This window comes from Serinus canaria, chromosome 2 (assembly GCF_022539315.1).
Source record: "Serinus canaria isolate serCan28SL12 chromosome 2, serCan2020, whole genome shotgun sequence".
Classification (NCBI taxonomy): Eukaryota; Metazoa; Chordata; class Aves; order Passeriformes; family Fringillidae; genus Serinus; species Serinus canaria.
This window is the reverse complement of record NC_066315.1, coordinates 113215626-113239019: the sequence shown is the minus strand read 5'-3', so window position 1 is coordinate 113239019 and position 23394 is coordinate 113215626. Positions and strand designations below refer to the sequence as shown.

The 23394-nt window shown below is 42.4% G+C and overlaps 1 protein-coding gene across 6 annotated transcripts in view; it reads right to left on the bottom strand.

Moving 5' to 3' along the window:
- LYN (LYN proto-oncogene, Src family tyrosine kinase) overlaps positions 1-1749 on the bottom strand; it is a 49599-nt gene extending 47850 nt beyond the window's left edge. For 2 of the 6 annotated variants that reach the window (XM_018910196.3, XM_018910207.3), the window contains exon 1: positions 1612-1749. The gene's annotated coding sequence lies outside the window, so the exon portion shown is untranslated. The other 4 variants (XM_009085393.3, XM_009085401.3, XM_018910188.3 and 1 more) reach the window with 3 other exon arrangements.
- Positions 1750-23394: the final 21645 nt, after the last annotated feature.

Sequence of the window (23394 nt, the reverse complement as noted above, 5' to 3'; positions counted from 1 at the left end):
ACTGTACAATGATCGTTCTATGTCATCATGGTTTAAAAAATCTATGTCAACAGCACACAATCAAGAGATTTTTATGTTATTAAGTAAAGAATTCTTTCCTAACCAGTCTGTAGCTCACAAAGTTGAAGCAGAGAAAGAAAAAAAGCTTAAATCTCAAGGGAGATGCATAAAATGAGACATCTTCTGATCTCACAGTTCAATAACTTCAATCCTTCTCCAAGGTTTCAGAACATCCTATTAACAGTATCTAACTGATTTTTAGCCTGTTGCTACTTTTTCAGAGCAAACTATTTGATTTTTTTCCTCATCCATACTTTCAGTGCTGTTGATAGTACATATTAAAAAGATAACACCTATTCTGTCCTCATTGTTGGGTTGGAAGCAATCCACACAACACAAACACAATTTGACTCTCCTTTTGGTAAAACTGAGCTATGTTTTCCCAACATAGCTTTGCAATTTCTCAACACATATCTTCTGCTTTTTGTTTTAACTCTATAGTGATACTGTGTTGAGTGCAGACTTATCTACACGGCACTTGTACTTCACAGATACTTGCAATTAACATTACTATTCCTAAATTGCAAAAGTCATACATGTACTTGATAGGATCAAGCTTAAAAATATTAATTTTCAATTTGTACTACAATGTCCTAAAATACATTAAGATTGGTCACAGTGTTTCTCTTTCTTTAAAGGTGGGAATGAAAGGCAGGAGATGGGATATTGACCAGGGGTTTCAGATGAAACCAGCTTTGTGCTCCCTATGTATATCCGCGGGAATATAACCTGGCTAAACAAGCTTTACGTGTTAATCCCTTTGGTCTTTAGTGCCAACAGAGGAAAGGGGAGCAAGGCAGCAAGAGGAGTTAGTGCCAACCCATTCACTGCAAACCCTTGAAAGATGCAATTTCAACAGATACTCTTAACTTCTTTACTGAAGGTACAGCATCAGCTCCTAAACTACAATTTTAAGGAGAAAACCCTTAAAGACCGTTCTTCAGGAATGCAGTACCTATAATAGCAGTCTGCAAGAAACACCGCGCATCAAACATCACAATACCATTTTCTCATCTTCCTTTTAATTCCGAGCACATTTGAACATACACTCTAGAGGAAGAAGCTTTAACTTGCAGAACGCACTAGAAAACACGCTCCTAGAAAAAAGCAGTGTAAGAAGGGATACCCAGGGATCACATCACCTCACCTCAGTCAAGGCTATCGTTTTGGCTCGAAACTCCGACTGCGGACTTAAACCAGCTAATTTCACACGCTCCCCGGCACGAAACAGCCAGAAGGCACCCGAGCCCTCCGCATCTCAGCAGAAACCAGGCAAAGGGGCACGAGATAAATCATGCTTTTGAGAATGATCATTTTATCCCAAACGCCGTTATTCCCCTTAAGACCCCATCCAGTCCTACCGGGCAGGTCGGGCGGCAGCGGCACCTCCTCGTGGGGGAGGGAGAGCCGCCCGGGAAGCGCCCGGTCCCGCCGCGCCGGGGCGGGGCGGGAGAGCGGAGCAGCGCGGCAGGGCAGCCCCCGCCGCACCCCGCGGGGGAAGCGGGGCGAGCCGGGACGGCCGGCCCCGCCGCTCGGGGGGAAGGCACTTACTCTGCCGGGGGCGCAGGCGGAGCGGCAGCGAGCGGAGCGGAGCGCAGGGTGCGCACGGTGTCCCGGCGGCGGGGCCGGAGCGCGGCTCTCGCTGCGCGGGCGGGGCGCGGCCCGCGGGAGGTTCGCAGCCCGGTTACTTCCTGCTGCCGGGCAGCATTTGCATGGGGTGGCCAGCGGGGCCAGCGGCGGAGCGGGGGGCGGCACGGCACGGCCCGGCCCGGCCCGGCACGGCACGGCGGCTCCTCCGGCTGGAGGCTCTGCCGGGGACGAGGGGCTGCAGCGGAGTGTCGGGGGTCAGCCCCGCCGAGCTGGCTCAGAGGGCAGCGAGCCATCATGAGCCTTTAAAAGTTACAGCTAAATAAAGCCGTGTTAGTCTGAGAAGCAAAAAAAGGCTCTCTTTTTCCACCAACAGCAAAAAAAACATCTTGTACCCCAAAAATTCTCTGTAAGAGCTTCTAAGGTCCATTGAAGGCTTGGTTGAGAGAAAAAAAAAGAACAATTAAGCTTATCTTTAATGTTTCTTTTCTTTCAAGAATGATTTACTAGCCTGGTGAAAAGTGAAAAAAAAAAAATCTCACAGGTCAGCAAAACAGGAAATATGAATGCACGGACATAACAGCCAGAGGATGCAGGTGAAAAGCTGTGCAAGAGCTAGAATCAAGGTGTCATGTGTGTCCTGCCAGACCACGTGGGCAAGTTCAGGTCATGGAGGTTTCTAAGGCAGAATTTAAAATGAAAAGCATTTAAGCTTTCCATATAAAAGTGTTTAGATAATGGATCAAGTTTGAGAAACTGCAAAGTGTTACAAGAGGCAAGACGCTCAAAGGCACCTCTGTACACTTTCCCAAAGTCCACCAGTCCACCAGCCTAACTGTGGGTTGGAATGGACTTGGGAGCTGGTGAGGACTTCTAACAGGACACCCAAATAGCTGAAAATAGCTCAGTGCAGCTCACACCATGTTGGGTTTATGGGGAAAACCTGATTAATGTCAATGGGACTTAGAGATCTCTGGTGCTGATGTAAAGGCCTGGCACTCCTGGTGATGTGCAGCTGCCACAACCACTTCCCTCTGGCTGGTGTGTGCTGCAGTCCCGTCCTGATGCCCTGGCTCCAGCACACAGGTCACTGCCTTGATCCTCTCAGTCCATAGAAGCAGTGAGACAGTAATCTGTAACATTTCTTAATCAGTCCCAGATGTCCCTGGCAGTCTGTGGAGCTCTGAAAAGTTGTGGGCAATAGTTTCTGGTCTTCTTTGAATTGTATCATCAATGATTAAAATAATGTGTAAATACTAGTGTTAGACCAGCCTCTAAAAGTATTGTAGGGTGAGACAATAAGGAATTCCTCAAGACCTATTAATAAAAAGTTGGTAAATGTTTTCTCTCCTCCCCCAACTTAGGTAAACACGTTTCATAATAACAATAACAAAAAAAGCAACGATAAAATGAACAAAACAGACAACAACCTTTTCCCAATGAAAAGTTTATACAAAAAGGAAGGATCTGACTAAATATACATTCATTGTCTTGGTTTGGGGACTTCTTTTGGTAGGAAATTTGGATTCCAAAAGTTTATATAAAATGAGCTAATTTTTTTTCTGTTTGGAAGTGCACTGTTAGTACCTCATGTTTCCATTTTCTTCTATAGGGCAAGCACCTTGATCTTGTACCTTTCTTCTTGGAGCAGTGGTGCACAAATTCCACATCTGTCTTTCTCTCCCTCCTTTCCTCTTTATCATCAAGTATTCTACTGAGTTTAATATTCACCTTCTCCTAATAAAGCACTGGTGAAAATAAAATTTAGTTTCATAAATGCATAATAGATTCCAGCAGTTTAGTAAAATACAATCCTATCTATAATGTGAATAATCTGGAAAAATAAAAGAGGTGCTGAATTACCCTTAATAGACTGCTGTGCAATTGGAAATTGAGGAGACGTAGAACAAACTCATCAGGTCTGCTCTAAAAGAACTAGTATGAAGAAGGGTTAGAGTAGAATAAATACACTGTGCTTCATAAATTTATTTTAAAAATACAGATTATTAGTATCATTTGAAATGTCATGGTTTATGTATCCTTGTTCCCACTGTTAAGAATATGTACAAAATCTACTTTAGAATGCATAAGCAGTAAAGGAGCTCTCTCATTATATATTCATCAAAAGGGGAAAAAAGCTGATTCCAGCCTCACTACACCTGTAGATCAGCTGTTCATCACGTTTTAAATGTCTTTGTGCATAGATCAGGAGAGTTGGGGGATGGTGTAAAATGGGGCAAGAATGAAACCAGGCCTGTCACTGAAGGGGAAGTCCTTGCAGGAAGGACTGTGAGTCACATTAGCCAGCCAGCATTCATGCCCAGCAATTGATTTCCCGCTTTGGGAAGATGTGACTCCCAGACAACGTCTCTGCTGCTGATTTAAGCATGGCTGCAAGGCACTGCTCCAATGTGAAGGCCAGCTGGCAATGTAGGACTCCACGTCTGTGCTCTTGGCATCCAGAATGTGGGGACAGCCCCAAACTGGCCCATGTGTCCTGGTTTCTGCTGGGATAGGGCTCATTTTCTTCTTATTAGCTGGTGCAGTGCAGAGTTTTGGATTTGGTATGAGGATAATGTTGGTAACACACTACAGTTTAGTTGTTTATGCTTTCCTTATGTCAAAGCCTTTTCAGTTTTCCATGCTCTGACAGTGAGCAGGTGCACAAGAAGCCAAGAGGGAGCTGACCTCAACTGGCCAAAGGGATCTTCCATACCTGTCATACCCAGTATTTAAATATATTATATATATTATTATATACTGGGGAAGTTGGCCAGGAGGGGGCTGATCATATCTTGGGGGTGGGCTGGGCACCAATTAGTGGGTGGTGAGCAACTCTGTTGGACAACACTTGTTTTCTCTTGGGTTTTATTCCTTTCTCTCTCTCTCTCTCTCTTTTTCATTACTACTATTATTATTAATAGTAGTAGTTCAGGTGAAATCTGAAATCTCCGTGAGGTGAACTACTACTCCTACTCCTACTCCTACTCCTACTCCTACTCCTACTCCTACTCCTACTCCTACTCCTACTCCTACTCTTTTTTACTTTGTTTCAATTATTAAACTGTTCTTATCTCCACCCCTGGCTTTTTACCTTTTTCCAGGTCTCTTCCCTATCCCATTGGGAAGAGGGCAGTGAGTGAGCAGCTGCCTGGTACTTAGTTGCCAGCTGGAGTTAAACCACAGCACCATGTTAACTTTAAGATCAGCTCTGGAATATTTTTTGAGAGTGGAAAGTGGCCTGGGCCAGGCATGAGCCGAGCAATTTGTCAGTAGACTCAGAGCAATGACCAATGATATTTGGTTGGGCACTGTTAATTACTGACTTAATGAGCCTTGTAGGGTCCACACCAATCCCTCTACATACCTGTGTAGGCAGCTGCTGCTGACCCCTGTTTGGATTGTGTCTGGGGGCATGAAGAGACACAAACTGCAGGGAGCAGTGACTCTGGGCAGTAAATCAAACTTTGTCATGGACAATGAAAACAGGCAACCAACTTCTCTCTACATTTTATATATTCCTTAATCTTATTGTTGCTGAGCTCTTTCTGCAGTAGGTTTGAATTCAAAAGCAGAGCACTAATAGTAGACTAAAAAATACTCAGTAAAGCATAAATGGCATAATCAGGGAAATAATTTGAGGGAGATCCCAAGAAATACCTGGGTTCATTCAATTAAAAAAAAACAACTAGGAAAAAGATCACTCTTTTCAAAAGTAAATTTGCAAGGATTTAAGTTCTTTATAAAAGAATAAGGAAAGATAGAGCACAGACATGTAAAGCTGAAGCATTTAGACATCTGGCTGTTTTGTATGAGCCAAAGTTTTGGAATCACAGTAGACACAGTAAAATGTCTTTTCTTTAGAAATTCCAGCACTTACACAGTCTCTGCTTGTATTGTTTTTCTCACAATCTTATCTCAAGACATTATCATTAAGTAAATTGCATATTGTCAACATGCTTTATAATAATGTAGCAATTTTTAAGCAAGTAGTAAAGAGTGGGTTTTAAAAAATGAGATACAAGTCATGCGGTCATTCTTCACTCAGAGTTGCTGCAGAAAATTAAAGTATATTCTTTAGGATTTATTTTTTCATCATTTCCTTTCTTATTGTAACCTACTATTTTAAAGAAAGTCATGTTGACCTATAAGTAGAATATTTATAAATTTTATTCTGAATATGCCCTTCATGTGCTAAAGATGGGTTGCTTTTGTTTGTTCAAAGAAAAATAAAATAGAAAATAAATTTTACTTTCAAGTATGAGACAACAAGGTAATGCACCTTATATGTGGATATTTATCAGTTCCTGTTCTCATTTCCAGTTTGGAGCCTGGGAAAGTGAAGTTTTGTGACACTAAAGAGAAATTCAAACAGACAAAAATCTTAATTTTTAAAGGTAGTTCCATTATGATTATTTGAAATGTATCACACAATAATTTACAATCTTAACTAATTTTGTGACTAAAAGTTTGGAAAATGTAGAAAACACTTTGGGGAATAATGTACAGATCCTTTTAAACTTTGTATATTGATTCAACATGCATTTGACCTGTTGTTCACACTAACAATTCACATACTAACTAGGCTAAAGCTGGGAAAGCTGGCATATTTCCTGTAGACACTGGTCTGCATGAGCACAGCTACTTGCATTTTATTACACTGATGTTTTCTGGCCATAAATCCTCAATTCAACATTTTTTATTTCATCTTGTTAATTCCAGTTTCTGTGAACAGCTCATAATAATACAGCAGAAAGAAAAAATACTCGGCTTGAGATCCTCTAATTCTGAAAGGTAGTAAAAGCTGCTTCTTCTGCATCTTTGCTGATTTTAAATGTTTTATTCTCTTGCCATTATGTGTTTTTATACATAGAAATCTTTCCCATTTTGTTTCCACTTGTTCCATGGCTGTGAGTGAAAAAATTGTTATTCAGTGAATCAAAGCAGGTCCAACTCTGAAAGGCAATTTGAGAACCATCTGCATTGAACTAGGTTGTGTTGGTGGGACAGCATCCTGAGTATCCTGATGGAGGCTGAAAATGGCCTATGTGCACTCTACAGAATATCCCAATTGCCTTTCTGTAGAAATGACTGCTCAGATAAAGGGTTGTTGTAGTTCTCATGAATATCATCTCACAGAGCCAAGAAAAGCAGCTGGGCTGATGGGTTCTTTTCAGTTAATTCAGGTAGGCAATGAAAAGGTTGAGCTGACAACAAGTCATTCCAGGAATTTTCCTCTTTTAAAGATTTGTGGCCATTTACAGATATTCTTATTGGTCTGAAGAGACTGCCCACACTAATAAAGAATGTGTTTAATTTATGCTCAATTTAGTACACAGTTCTGTGATCACTAATATTCAATTATGTGAAAGAAGAGATTTGAGCTAATTCAGGAGCAGGCTTATGTGATTATTTCAAATTAGCAAGATCACACAGTGGTGATATATTTGTTTGCTAGCTTGTTTTCTGCCTTATATTCCTATTGCCAGCCTGGATGGGCATTCAGCCTGTGTCTTGCAGGTCCTGCACCACAGAGATTGCTAGTTCAGAATCAACTTGGTGTTTCTGGAGGCATTTTCCATGGTGGGCTGTTGTTGAAGAGCAGCTTTTCTTTTCCAGGATCAGCTTCTTGCTACAGAAAGTTTCCCTGTGGCAAGGCGCTGGACCATTGTTAGCATTGCTGCCGTGCAAGGGCAGCACAGTGCTCAGGCAGTAGCAGTGAGCAGGTAATCCCATTGCTGACCACAGCTGTATCCATGGGCCACATGCAGCTTTTATTTTCCTCTGGGACAGCACAGAGCATCAGGTAACCTCTGGAAGCTGAGTTAATGAAGTCACAGCTGGTACCACTGAGTAAAAAATTGGTACCAATTGAAGTTATCAAACTCCCCTTCTTGCACAGGGCTTGTGAGAAGCAGCTCTTATCTGGGACAGAAAGTAATCACTGGAGCAACTCTAAGCATCAAGAATGTTGCCTTGGTTATATGAAACCTAATTTTTTTCTGGTGCATTACCCATCAACTAGGGCTTGGGAAGGTGACAGCTACCTATATAAATTAGGAGGTGACACCTACAAGCCCTAAAGTTCTCAGCCTGCATTCTCTGTGGACATGGAGAATGTGTTGGAAGGCTATGCTGCCTGTAAGGGCAACCTCATAGGGGTGATCTCTTTATTCCCTGTCTCCTGACCCAGCACAATTTTCCACCCTCAGGAATGTTGAGAGGAACTAGTGTGGATCATTTCACAGATCCTTTACTGCTGTCAGCTGGGGCTGGCTGGTCTAGCAGGACATACGGCACTCATGTCTTTCATATCTCCTGCCTGTCTGATGCTGTGCAGCCATGCCATGTACAAACTGCTGCTGAGCCCATTTGGAGTTCTGGAGTTGCTGAATAACCCTCATCTTGAATTTGCCTGCTTACTTGTTCTTGCACTTAGCAGCAACTTAGCTGATGCTTGGACCTCTGGCTTTACCACCTCAGGGTGGGGTTCCCAAATGGCCATGCAGCATGTCTGAAAGGCTGCTGGAGGACTTCTGAACTGCCCTTCCAAACCAGGCTCCCATCTGCAGGCTGTGTCCTTCACAAAACTCAGAGAGCCAAAAGAGCAGATGGTGGCAGGGTAGGAGTGTAACAAGTGGGAACTACAGCCAGTCCCTCCACCAGCTGCAGCTTGATCATTTCCTGTGAAATTTGTGAGGGTCACGTTGTCAGGGACAACCTGACTAATTGCTTTCTCTTGAGTGGTTGACAGCTGTTTGCTGTAACTTGAAATCACGCATATGTCGGACATGAGCAGTAAATCATCTTTTCTCTGGCTTTCCTGTTCCCAGTTCTTCTTTCCCCATGAAGCTCTTTGTATCCTGCTCTTGGAGACAGGCCCTAGTGGCTTTGGAATTCCAGCTGTGCCATCTCATCCATTTCAGCTCTGCAGCTCTTTGCCCCAGACTTTGGAATATTTGGAGTTTCAACCCTGGACATCTCTGATGTCATCCAGCCCTTCCATGAGAGCCCGCAAAGAATGGTCTTGGCTGGAAAAAAAAGTAGAAAGTAATTGAAAAACAAAGGGAAAAGGAAATCATATCTTGACCAAAACTGGACACAGGCTTTAATTCCACACACATGGAGTGTGGAGGATGGGCACTACTGGAGTTCTTGTCCTGGATCAGGTTGTAGCAAGTAACTCATACAGTGTCTCCTGCTGGCAGTGCCTGCTCTGGTAGGAGTTGTTCCTTAGCAGCTGCTGAGCCTTGGGTAAGTTATCTGGTGTGGAAGTGTTTAGGATAAGATATGAAGCAGTCAGGAAGGCGAAGTCTGAGGGAGCAGGAAATTCTGAGGAAGTAGGAATTGCTGATACTTTCTGTGGTCGCTATCAACCTATTCTGAGTCTATGCAAGTACATGTGAGCTTTGTCTCCTGGATCTGCTCTTTGAATGTCCTCGGATACTCTATTTAGTATCACAACCACCTCTTTATTGTGTCCACCCACCGGCTGCCCCAGGACTGTTGAGCTTACTGGCTACCATGCACACCCTGTTCTTGCTGCTTTGTTTTTGGCCACAGTCATATGAATTGGTTTAGAAGGTGACTACGAGTAATCCTCATTCTTTCCTTGTCTAAACAAGTCATGAGTCTTTATGAAGGTTATTTGAAAGTCTAGACCAGCAGCTTCTGCCCTGACTGTTTCAGCTCAGCTGCTGGCACTTCCGTGCGGCGCAGCCTACAGGGTGGTTTCTGAGGAACACCAGCTGTATTTGAGCCTTGCAAAAATGTATGGCTTGGCTGTGGGTCAGTGATGGTGCTGTATTAGCAGACTGTGAGAATGCTGAGGTAAAGGAAAGGGTTAAGGAAAAGATTTGGTGAGAAGATGTGAGGCAAGGCAGAAATCTAGGGTAAGATCCATGGCAAAGAAATCTGACTGATGAGTATCCCTTAGAGATGACCAACACAAGTAAGACTGCAAGCTTGCAGCTGACATCAAAGGATGGTTGTCCTTGAACAGGGCAGAGACAACAGGGCATTTGGGCAGACTCTTGGAATGGTGCTAGCTGTGAAAGGGGCACTGAATTTATACTTATAACCATCTTAATTTAAAGACAGCTTAAAGTTCATTGATACAAATTTAAACCATCAAAACATGATACTGTGTGTATCAGGGCAGTGTTTTGTATCAGACAGCTGCTGCAATGTTGGACCAGTATTTAAAGTGAGGTTTACTGTTGTGTTGGACCATGGCCTTGGAGGCACGGGTGGCACTATAAACACAACTCAAATGTCAAAAGCAACTTCAGACTGAGCTCTGGAGTGATTAGGCTATTGTTGTAGATGGCATGCCTGTTAAGAGATATCAGATTATTTAAATTAATTTTCATTCATATGAAGCAAATTGACAAGCATATTGGCAATGTTTTCTGTGTGGTCCATGCTGTAACATTAAATTTTATTAAACGACTTCCATTAACAAGTTGAACCATTCATACTACTAACACGAGGTCATTAGTGCAACTTGAAAGTAGGTTCCATGCATGTGTACACACTGCTGCTGCTGAGGCAGCCCTCTTGCCCATAAAGGGTTAAATTTTAGCTTCGTGGTACTCAGAGGTAAGTCAAGCTCACTCACAAAAAGAAACACAGACCTGCACTGTGTAGTCCCCAAACCAGCAGAGAAGCAAACATAGCATTAGCCATGCAAATTGCTAAATGATAATTATGGCTAATTTGCCATTTGCTGGTCTATAACAGAATTTCTTCAGGTGCAGCTCTGGGTGGTCTTATGGACTGTGCAGGCCCAGAGATAAATTTAATGAACCCAATCTTTAATGTTCTTAACTAAAATATGATACACAGTAGATTCTAATTTAATTTACATTTTTATGTAAATTATCATAGGAAGAGTTTTTTCCAGTTTTACATTTGTAAAGTGTAAAAAACTTTGCTAAATAAAGCTGGTGAAAGTAAACAGGAAAAACTACATTATTTTGGCTTGGGAAAAAAAAGGACAATATATGTTTTCCAAGACTTTCACCTCCCAGGAAGGCTACTAAATAGGGAGCTGCAAGGAGAATGGAGGATATCAGAAACATCCAGAAGATGTGCAGTTACTAAGGGACTCCCAGCACCTTGGATATTGACACCAAAAGAGTTCAGCTGGATTCAGAGAATCATAGAATCACAGAGTGTTTGGGATTGAAAAAGCCCTTAAAGATCATCTAGTTTCAAGCCCCTGGCATGAGCAGGGATGCTTTTCACTAGAACAGGTTGCTTAGAGCTCCATTCAGCCTGGGGCAGGACTTCCAGGGATGGAGCTCCCACATCTTCTACGTGCAACCTGTTCCAGTTCCTCGCCACCCCCACAGAAAGAACTTCTTCCTAATGTCTAAGCTAAACATGCTCTCTTTCAGTTTGGTCATTCCCACTTGTCCTTGTCACTTTTTGCTCTTGCAAAAAGATCCTTCATCTCCTTTCCATCTTTCTTGCAGGCTCCATTCACAATTCTGTCACCCCCAAGCCTTTTCTTTTCCAGGCTAAACAAATTCAATTCTCTTTCCTTTCTCATAGGAGAGGTATTCCATCCCTCTAATCATCTTGGTGGCCCTCCTCTGGAGGGGGAGGGTCTCTGCATGAAACTGTTGCTCCAACAGGTCCATGTTCTTCCTGTGCTGGGACCCCAGAGCTGGATGCAGCACTGCAGGTGGGGTCCCACCAGAGTGGAGCAGAGGGGCAGAACCCCCTCCCTGTACCTGCTGCCCACCCTTGGATGCAGCCCAGGACTCGTTTGGCTCTCTGGGCTGTGAGTGCCATTGCTGGGTCGTGTCCAGCTTCTCCTCCACCAAGGCCCCACATCCTTCTCACAGAGCTGCTCTGGATCTGTTCATCCCCAGCCTGCGCTGAGACAGGGGGCTGCCCTGAGCTGGGTTCAGCACCAGCACTTGGTCTTGTTAAAGCTCATTAAATTGAGAATCCCATACTTCTTGAGGTTGTCCAGGTCCCTCTGGTTGGCATCCTGTCCTTCAGGTGTGGCAACTGCATCTCTCAGCTCAGTGTCATCTGCAGATTTGCTGAGGGTGCACTCAATTCCTTTCTCTTTCTCATTAATGAAGATATTAAATAACACTGGTCCCAATACAGACCTCACTTGTCTTAATGTCCATTGACACTCTGAGCCATTGACCACTCCCCTCTGGCTGCAACTGTCCCTTTGATTTCTTATCCATCTAATCAAATCCACCTCTCTCCAAATTAGAGACAAGGATGTTGTGTGGGATCATGCCAATGGCTTTACAGCAGTCCACGTAAATGACATCTTTATTCCTTTCCTTGTCCACTGATGTAGTCACTCTGTCTCAGAAGGTCACAAGTTGGCCAGGCAGGACTTGCCCTTGGTGAAATTCCATCCTTTATTGATAACATTATTATTTCAATACAGGACACAGTTTTGGAAAACTACTGACATCTACTTAGATGACTAATCAAATAGATTAGTCAAGAAGATTTTTTTAAATGGAAAAAATACCCATGGCAGAGGTAGGTGACTAATAATCTGCAGGCATTGCTGAAAATGTAAAATATCTAATTGACTGAGTAAAACACTAAATATTTATTCTAAAAAGGCCAATGTGCACACATTTTAAATCACGGGGGCTGTTTTCCCACTGCTTGGTGACATTACTCAAATGCTGTTCTGCTTTGCCATCATCTCTGCATGAATGTAATGCATTGTCAAGGACTGACATTACCCAGCCTCCAAAGAACTTGCCTACCCTGATGTGTCAAATCAATGACTGCCAGCTGCAGTAACAGGGTCATTAAGCAGCAGCCAGTTGATCTGTCAAGCTCATGATCAGAGGAAAGGTTCACAGTAGTCCCAGAGTAGTAGAAGACATTTCTGTTAGTGACAGCTACAGCCCATTTTGAGCAAAAAACTGTCACGTGACTCTTTTGCAAGCGGCTTCCAGAAGATGAGGATTCTTCAAAACAAAAGGGAATTGTGGCTGCACAGCAAGTTCATGGATATGCCTTCTGTGATAAAGAAAATAAAGGAATCCGGACCTGGGAATCGCTATCTGCCACTCCTACATCTCTATCTAAGGGTTTTTTTTCTTAGGCATGAGTGCTTGTGAGAGAACAAGTCTGTCTGTCCTGCTGAATGGACCTCGGCAGGCCAGAGAAAGAATTTTATAGATAAGAAACAATAAAAAGCCTTGAGAAGGAGAACTGCAGAGTTCTGACTCCTTTGTCAACAGCCAGGCTGGGAAAAGAGACTTTCTATTGCATCTCGGGGTCACTCTGACCAGCAGAAGTCCTGAGACCCTGCTATCCTTCACCCCTTCCTCATCAGTGATCAATTTGCAGACTGGAGCTGGTTCAGAGGGCCACAAAGATGGTTAGAGAACTGCATCACAATGATGCATAGGGAAAAGACATCTGACATCTGTGTTCATCATGGAGAAGAAATGGCTGGATGAAGGTCTAATTTTAGTCTTCAGCTACTTGAAGATGTGTTATAGGGAAGAAGGTGCCAGATTTTTGGATGTGCAGAATGAAATGATAAGATGCAATAGCCAAGATTACAGCTGTAAAAATTCCAGATGGATCTAAGGAAAAGTGTTTTCTTCATGAGGGTAGTTAAACCAACAAGTACCCAGAGAGCTTTTAGGATCTCCATCCATGGTGATGCTCAGAAATCCTAGACAGGACCCTCAGCAACCTGATCCAACTTTGAAGCTAGCCCTGATTTGAGTGGGAAGTTGCACATTAAATGGTTTTGATTTGCTAATCTCTGTTTCCTTAAGGCTTTCTTCTCAAATAACCTTCTCTTCAATCCACCCCAGTCAAGCCTTTTTCCCTACCTGGTCAGCCATCAGCAGCTCCAGCCCCACAGTGAGACCGCGCTTTTTATTCATGTGCATACCTTCCAATTTTTCATCATGCTCTCCCATGCCTGGCTGTCTTTGAAGAGGAAAAAGTTGCTTTAGCTCTTTGCTGATCTGCAGATAGTGGCTAGAAGGAATCTATTGACCAAGAAACCTGCTGGAAGAGTCACAGCCAACTTGGTCCCCCTGAGGTTGAGCCCACCCATCGAAATTGTACCCTGATGCTGTATCCAATGTCTGCATAGGACAGCAGTTCCACTGTGTGCAGCTACTTCTCTGCTTGATATTTAAAAGCCAGATTTAAAAATATGGTTCTTAACGTCCAATATAATGTAATTACAAGAATAGTAAAATCTTGATGAAAAAACACAAAAACAACGGAGATATTTAGACACATCTGTCCCAAGTATGAGGCAATATGTATGAAAAAAGGAAAAAAATCACAAAAATTGCAGTAATACAATTATAATTGTATAATGATAATAAATATTGTAATTGCAAATAAAAAATCCAAGTTTTATATATATATTTATCTGAGAACTGCATGGTGACTGCAGTCCATAATATGTTGTTTCTTGAAAGGAGAGTTATGAATAGCAGTTTTTGCAGGAGTCTGGTTTTGGCTACCAACAGCAGTATTAACTTGTTTTTATGGCATGCAGAGCAAAGTTAATGCTGCTCAGTAATTGCAAGCACATAAGGAAACCTTGCACACTGGTGTTTCCTGAAAGAATAGGCCCAGAACACAAACTGCTTAGGATGAGAAGATTTGACTTGATGATCTCAGAGGTCTTTTCCAATCTAATTGACTCTGTGATAAAAATATTTAATTTTGGCACTTAGAAATGTCATTGAAATGACAGATCCCTCAGGAACAGCAGATAAGTTCTTCAAGGACTAAGCAGCCCATTTACTTTTGATCTCGTGGCTTCCCCCTTATCTGCACAGTGGAGACTACAAATGAAGATAAACAAGAACCAGCATGGGCTACTTCTAAAAAGAGGAACAGTGAAAATCTCTGTGAAGGAGTCCCATGGGATTCCCACTGCTCAAAGAAACTGCCAGGTTGCCTGAGAAAGACAGAGGGAGGAAGAACTTGGTAGGGTAGAGGGCTTGTCCGCTGAACAGCCACACATCAGTGGCATGTGCCAGGAGGGAACTGACAAGGAGGTCCCAAAACATTTTGGACCTTCAAATGGAGAGTATGTGAATGTGAGGAGGCCTGGGGGGAACAACAGTCCCCTTACCAATGGGGGTGATACTTCAATACTGCACTCAGTATTCCAGGGCTGCTTTCCTGGGTGTTGCACTTGTGAGGCTCTTGGGAGGAAAGGGTTAAAACAGGAAGATTGATGAGGAGGGAATAGTTCAGCTCAAAGGGACCTTGAAGCTGGGACCACTAAAAATATTGATCTGGGAAAATATTATTTCTTATGGCTACTGTTGTTCATCCTCTGCCTTTTTTGAGGAGCATTCCTGTCAGGGACATGCAGACATCTTATGTCGTGGTGAGGCAGGGAGCAAGCCCCCGTCCCTGCTGCCAGCTGGAATGAACTTAGCCAAAGGGACCCTCTGTCCCTGTGGCCAGGCCTCATTAGTGAGATCATGAAATAATAAATCCACTCTTTGCATTTTGGCTGTGGTTTGAGGGCTGCTCATGCTGCCTGTATGTGTGAATTCAGAGAGGGGGAGTGTGTCTGCCACACTGGACTGTGGCAGGATGTGAAGGCAGAGAGAGGCAGAGGCAGATGCTTGCAAGGCACAAAGATGTCTGTAGGAGAGTCTGATGGTTCTTGTTTGGCTGACTGGGTGGGTGAAGGCAAGGCTGTGCTTCAGCTCAAGCCCAGGGTGGTCAGGAAGCACCTGCCCAGGACCACCACCCTGTGCCCCTGCCTCTGACAGCAGCTGAGGCTGAGTGCACCAGCCAGGATCAAACTCCTGTGCAGAGCAGTCAAGCAGCACTTGCCAGAGCCTCAGGCGGCCCCAGGCACAGGCCACAGCTTCTGGGAGGCCATGGCACCTCCTGGGACACCCCTGCTCTGCAGCTGCAGGCTCCATCACCCAGACTTCCAGCCCCAGGAGACTGGGGCAAAGCCAAGCCCTGAAAGGGCAGTTTCCTTTGTTCCTTTGTCATTCTCTTGCATTGCCTGCAAACAAGACCGTGAACCTCGAGGGCTGTTTGTGCCACGCTAAAGGAAAGGGGCAGTGTGACCTCCATGTAAGCCATCCACCAGTTCTCTGACAGAGATGCATTTTGGCCAGACAAAGCAGGCTAGATAGAGGCAGTAGGAGGAGAATTACCCACTCCTCATACAAAACCAAGTATGTCACCTTTGAACATGCTGCTACATATGCTTTGTGTTATGCTTTTTGACATTATTCAGTAGTGTGTTACATTGAAACAGGCTTTTCAAAAATAAATAAGCAAAATGACAATAAATGTCAAATAAATGTAAAACCCTAACCCTCCCAGTTCCACTGTTTATTTCCCGAGATGATTTAAACAAAAATTTTGCAACTAACTACTCAGAAAAGACTATTTTTGTGGACTGATTCAACTGTATCAGTCACCAAAGATAAAGGAAACAAGTACAACTTGAAACTGGAGTATTAGGTGTGCTCTGATGTACAAAGAGCAGTAAAGGATTACAGTGATTACACCAGACCAGGCAATAAGAACGTAATAGAAAAGTGATACCACAATCCCCAACAACAAACACTGAAAACAGGTTAGTGGGTAAACTATATATAGAGTTCCCAGCTATTACAGAAATACAAATAACAACTGGGACAAAGGAACCCTTTTTTTTTTTTTTCCTGTGGCATTTTTTTGTAGCATATTTTACTAAGGCAGCTAAATCAAAGGCTTTAGAAAACAATAGTGTGAGAACAATTAGAAGAGGAAGATATGGTTCAGGTAATATTTGAAGACAAGCCAGGAAAGCCCAAATTATTCAGGAAGGCTTTTGCAAATAAAAGAGAGAAACAGAAAAGGCTCGATACTGCAAATATTGAACAGTCTCAAGAGAAGCTGCAGAGCCTGAAGCTGGATGAAAGAAGAGCTCAAGGGTTAGGAAGGCCAGGAAGGAACGGACAGTGACCTTCATTTTTTGGTTAATGCTAGAAAGTAGTGTTTAGAGTGGTTCCTGAAATTAATAGGCTAAAACCTTTTCACCCACACCAATATTAGTTACTGTAATTGGACTTTGAGGTTTGAAGCTGGGGCTTTTTGAGGATAAGTAAATATATATACTAGACTAGAAATCCCTGCCCTGAAGACTTCCAGTCTAGACTTAAGGCACGAATCTGATGTGGAAAGCAGATAGGGAGTAGAAGGTGTTTTGCTGACAAAACCTGTTGTGAAATAGATGGAACTGGAAGAGGAAAAGAATCAGTGACTGAAAAATGGGGGGGAAATGTTTGCCAATACAAAGAACAGAATGCCTGCTGCCAGCATACCTGTGACCAGATCAGGAAAATACTTGAAGAATGAGGGAGTGGGAGAAGTCCAGATGAGAGGTGTGTAAAAGAACTACGGGGAATTTCTCACCCTGAAGATAGTGGTGATTAAATAACAAATGAAACCAAGGAGCCTTATCTTTAGTTCTGCCTGCTGAAGCTCTCTGTATATGGGAGAGAGGGGAAGAACAGTGCCACAATGAAACATACATGATAGCAGTTAGACATTGATATTTCTTCATTTCACTGTCAGATCATGAAGTTATGAGATTTATTTATTGATAGATTTGTTCCTGGTCATTATTAGTGGGGTTAATTGAAAGCATGGCCCCAACAGAAGACCACTGTGCTAGGTACTCTATAAGCAAAGTAGAATGTGTCCTGGCATGATGTAAAGGGAATGTTTAATAAAAGACAATTTTAATTGAAATAGAACCCTTTTTAATACATGACAATCCCAGTTTCATCAACTTCTAAATGTCATAGTAGTGACAAGTTTGGAAAAGGGATTTTGAGGAGGGAGATAAATCTCAGAAGATTCCATTTATTTCATGTGAAGTCATGCCTCCAAAATTCTGCCAAGAACTATTACTGAAAGTTGTGCTTTATTGATTTGTTCTCTCTCCACTAATTCCCTCTCACTTGAACAGTCAACAAAAAGCTGTCTGTTTAGTTTTTGGTGATTATATATGTATACTCACACATATGCAAACTGTCTCTCAAGCTTACTCTAAGATATCCGTCTAGATGTTTATCTTCCTTGGATCAGATCTTTTTTTTCCAAGGCCTTTGCATAAGATTAGATTGGCTTTTTATAGATCAAAGGTTCAAAGTTCTGTTTGTGCTTGCATATAGAGTAGAAAGAAGAAGTATTTTATTTTTCCAGTTATTCAGCTTTTCCTTCTGTCTCTTTAAATATGCCAACTCTATGACCAGAATTATGGTGTTCTGATTTATTGTTTTCTTTTGTTGGGACCAGCATTTGTTTGACTTCAGTTTCATCACTTTTACTGGTATTCTAGTCATCTGTATCCATTTGCTGGCATCCAAAATAAATGAGTGAAATCTGTTAAAAATTCTTCTACTAGGCATGCAAGACCTAAAAATTTAGCTGGAGATGATTAGTCTTGAATTTGGGTGAGAGAAAGGACTGGGAAATGTCCCTTCCAGGTCCTTCCCAGAAGAGCTCCAGTGAAGAAACTCCTCCACAAGGCAAAAGGCTTAGGAAAATAACATCAGCTTCTCTAAACTCGCTCAGGAGGCTTTGCCTTTGAATTACCTGCTGCTGGCCAGGAGCAGAGCACAATCCATCTGTATATCCCAGTGCAGGTAGTAACCCCCGAAGTGACTGACTTCCCTCTCCTGATGTGGCAGAGAATCCAAGCAAAGAGGAGTGCCTAGACAGGACTCTACTGCCACTTTCTTTCCTACTTTGCTATTTATGTTGAAAGGGAAAAAAAGGGAGAAGTTAAAGAAACTGCCCAACGGTCACAGGATGTCCTGTTGCATTTATCTGGCGATGCAGGCGAATGACTCACCCAAAATATTTGATGATCGGAAACTATTATGTTTTTCTTTCTTTTTCACGTTTCTTCCTGCAAATATCAAGCATTCAAACTCTGAAACATGGTTAAAGCTACGGTTAAGCAGCATCTTAAAGCTATATGAATTTAAGGTAAGAATAGGGAAACTTTTTCTTTGAAGCTTACCATAGTCCAGAGAAAGTCCCATGACAAGAATCTGCTTGCCCATCTCTGAAAGCTGTGCTACAAGAGAGCAAATAGTATCATCCCAATCACTGGCAAAAGTCCTGCCAAGAGCAGATTCTTTGATATGGTTTATAGACTGAACCTGATTTTTTTTTCTTTAAATTTAAAAATGCCCCTGAATGGTTATGGTTACCATGCCAGTCCCAGCTCAGAGCAGCATTAACAGCCTTAAGCTGTTCTCAGTTGGTGTTTGATGTAACCCAGTGCAAGGTTGCTCACCTGTGAGTGTCCAGGCTGCAATTGCTGGCACTCAGCCTGTGCACAGCTGTGGGACAAGCCCTGTCTGCTTCCTCCCTTTGTCACATCTCCTCTGGCCCAGCCTGGCAGTGGGGGAGCCTGAATCCCTGTCCCTGCTCCAAGGGACATAGAAAGTAAACAGAGATGAGTTTTAAAGCCTGGCTTTATATAACAGACCTGTACTAAGAAACGACCTGTCCAAAACAGATCAGGAAGGGAAATACAATTATCTGCATTTTATACAGAAAGAGTGGAGGAACTGATAGGGTGACTTCCCCAAAATCACATGGGATGTCTGTGAGGATGGAAACTACTTCTGAAAAGTACATGTGTAACAGCAGGGGCATACAACATTTTCAAAGAAGAGCACATGAGGTCTTCATTAAAGCTACAGAGAGAACAAATCATGTGTAAATTGTGAGACTATCCAATGCACATTGCTGACTGCCAGCACACACTTTTGGACCAGCAAAGGAGAAAAAAAAATTAATCATAAAGGTTGCTGACTGGGGGTGAATGCAAAGACTGTTACAGGATATTTCATGAAGAACCAATTTTTTGTGTGGTTGTGTCTAAAAAGCAGCTAAGAAACATTGGGAATGATAACCCATGAAGAGTGAATAAAGGGTCAGAATTACCATCAGGTGATTTTATTTACCTTCAGGATTTAAGATGGGTTTCATATTTACTCAGCAATCACAAAGTGAGTTATTTACTTGGGATTTTTTTTCATTGTGTTTATGAAGTCAAGGTTATCATGTGGTTCCCCGATTACCATCAGCTGGGGAATTAAGAAAACATCAGATCCCATGACATTCACAGGGCTGTGAGAATTGATAGGACTGGCTCTAAGCACACAGAACTATCTCTTTATACTATGCTTAGTTTTGGTACTGAGCACTCAGTTATTTCTGGGTAAATGTTCTACCTCTCTCTTTGCTTATAAGAAGGATTTTCTCAGTGCTATGCAATAGAGATACAGATAGGAAATGGCAGTTCCTGTCCTGGGGACAAACAGAAGAACAATTTAAGCATCTCACTGATTTGGCCAGGCACTGAGCACTGTTCTGACTTTCATCTCAGAGTTTTGGATCCCAGTACCATTTACATAGACGTTATTGTTTTATAAAAATCCACTGTGTCATGCAAAGCAAGGCATAACTAAAGGCAGTCTAAGAATATCATAAAGACTCACAAAGTCCCTGTCTTAAAAACTCCTTTTATGGGCCTTTTCCAAAATAATAGCTCCCTCAGGCTCAAATGTCTCATACCCAAGTAAAGATTTTGTTTAATTCATAACAAAGTTGATTTGTCTGCTAGATTGTTTCCCATGGATCAGTCTGCTCGCAAACACAAAACATACTGGCATCCAGCTGGGTGTTACTGCTGCCAATTTCAAAACAATAAATGGTTCAGTACTGAGGAAAATTCAAAACTTTTATTCCACAAAGCAATAAAAGCAGTAGACATTGCCTACTGACACACTGCCAGAATAAATATTACCTACTGTACAAGTTTCCATTCAGATCTTTCATCAGTCAAGGCACAATCACAGACATTATCAAGCTTTACTCTGCATCAAAAGAGTTTTCATGAATGATTGAAAAACTTTTAAATTGCATTTTCAAACATATTACTCATAGAATCTTAATGACCTAAAATCTTCCTCAACAGCAGTGTGTAATGGGTTGGTACTATTTTCCTGAAGAAAGAGGGTTTATTTTGGGATGCAGCCTTCAAGGAAGACTTACACAGCTTCTTTGGCATTTCTGGCACCCCAAGATGTGTTCTCAGCATGTCAAAAACCAAGGGAAAGGGTCTAAGTCATCACATCTACAATGTGGCCCCTAGCAGAAACCAAGCCAGGAGCAGTGTTTTGAGCTAATTTTTATGATTTGGTTGTTGTTTGCTCTATTAATACATCAAATTACCTCAGAAAGAAGGATGTATTGATTACATGCAGTAAGTGGACCATTGATAGGTTAGGCTGGGGAGCTGTCTCATAGTGTTGATGGAAAGAAACACTTGCTACAAATAGACCTGCTAGATATCAAAGAAATGTGCTAGAAAAAGCAGAATTTGTAAATTTTTTTCCTTGAAATAAACTCACTATGTTCTGCCCTTGGCATGTTTAAAGGAAGAGTCTTTTTGGCTCTTTTTGCATCTTTAGTAAAGCCATGTACCAGTTCACAGTGGTTGGACCCCAGCTGGAGCAGGGTGTCCTGTGTGCCAACACAGGCAGCCAGCCATCAACAGTCCTGGTTCTGTCCTGAGCTCCCAGGGGGCCATTTCATCTCTCCATTTCATCTCTCCATTTCATCATCTCTATTTCATTTCTCCCCACACCACAGGTCCCCCTGGAGGATGTGTTTGCTACACGAGCAGTTTAAGCAATTGCACAGATAGGAAACTCTCTCTCAGTGATGAGAAAAAGAGAGGCTTTGTAATGGGCCTGGAAGGCAAAGGCACTTGTTTGATGGCAAACCTAAGGTGTGAAGTGAGCATCATAAGGGATATCCACCAGCAGCTCCTTTGTGTTCATACTGTAAAGAAATGAGCTGAGATGCTTCATCTGGAAATAGGAGAGCAGTAAATTTCTGGGTGAGGAGGTAAAATCAGGGAAGTGAATGACATGCAAGCATAGTCTAGTGAGCAAAACAGTTTAAAATTTAAACAGTGATTAAATAGAGCTGGTTATGCCACAGTTTCTGGGCTCTGCTTAACTTCCAGTCATTAAAAGGGCAAGTTTAGATTTTCTCTGAGAAAATGATGTTCTGCAGACAGGAGGTAGACCATAAAATGCATACACAGTCTCCTAAACAAGGCTTCAAAAAAGTTTCAGCCATTTCTATTAGTTAACCTAGTCCCTTTTCCCCACTTTAATGCAAGTCCTTGTGGACCATCTTACAGGTTTTCACATGGTATGGATTTTTTTTCTTTCTTTGGTTTGTTCTTCCTTTGCAAGCCCCTTTAGAGCTCTGACCTGTGAAGTACATTTTCAGAAAAACATTTTTTCTGGTAAAATAACTTACATGAAGCTTATTGCATGCAGTAGTGCCACACCATTGAATCCCCCCCCTCTACTCTGCTCTGACTTGCTCTGCTACTTTTCTTCTTTTTAGGCCAGACTCAGATATATATTTTAAGGCAGTTTTTAAAAGCAAGATTTTTCTCAGCTCTACCCTCTGCTCACCAGCTTTGTTTTCAGCTAGATGGGCATGCACAGCATTTTTAGGCTGCTCCAGACTGTAGCCTGGCAATGGTCAGCAGTGACCCCTCCCAGGGCTGGGAAATGCATGCACAACTGGGAGAAAACACGAGAGCCACACAGGAGAAGATAATATGGGAGCTGTTCACTCAGGAAGCCTCAGAGAAATCTGCTTTACAGCAACATGCCATGGGATGGGTATTGCTTAAGGTATTGCACTTTTATTTTGGCCAAAAGGATTCACTTTTTTTTGCGGGATACATCATTTGATAGGAGAGAAACTCTAAAGAAATAACAGGAATGAGCCATGGAAAAGCCAGAGGCAGCAAAGATGGTCTTTGGGACATCAAGAGTTAAAACTTAAGGGTTGTAATTTATTTATGGAAAAGAGCTAAGAGCTTCGTGTATATGGTAACCAGTCCCAGCTCTTGGAGCCATCAAGGTGGCAGAATCATACTCAGAACTCTAATTAGTGTAACTGAAGAAAGAGTATACTTATTATCTGATATAAAGCAGTTTTAGAAATTCCCACAGTCTAGAAATAATAGTAATAACAGTAATTGAAAACATGAACTGACAAGTCACTAACAACCCATTATATCATGGCAGCATGGAAGCACCTTGTACCTTTACAAAGCACCTTTCTGTTGATCTCTGACACAAACACACACCCCATCGTGGTCTCAAGAGCTGCTGCACAGATGTTAAAATATGTCACACCCAAATCATGGTGTTTCTGCAAGGTCTTTTTGTTTCTGGAATAAGGTGGAACTCAGAAAAACTTAACAGTATCTGGCTTCAAAAACATTTACTGGTTTGCCTAAGCAGATTTGTTTCTTGGTGTAAATTAAATCAACTCTTCTGAGCAAAAATCTGTTTTCGCTTGGATCAAGACAGATGTCTCAGCCTTCTCTTATTTGGGCTCGTATGAGATAAGAATAAAGCTAAAGGACATGTGAAGCTAAAAGACTGGCCCAATTTATCACACAGAGCAGTGATTCAGAGTGTAGCACAGAGGCTCATTGCTTAAACTAGAAGTCTCAAGTAAATACCCTCTCCCTAGGGAGCTGCAGCTCATCCTTGCCCACCTGTGTGCTGAGCTGAGGCAGGCCAGGCAGGGGAAGAGGACACAGGCAAGAGTCCCCTGTTGCTCTATTTCCTCAGCCTGCCTTGAGAGGGAAAAAAAGACGAAAGGTTTTGT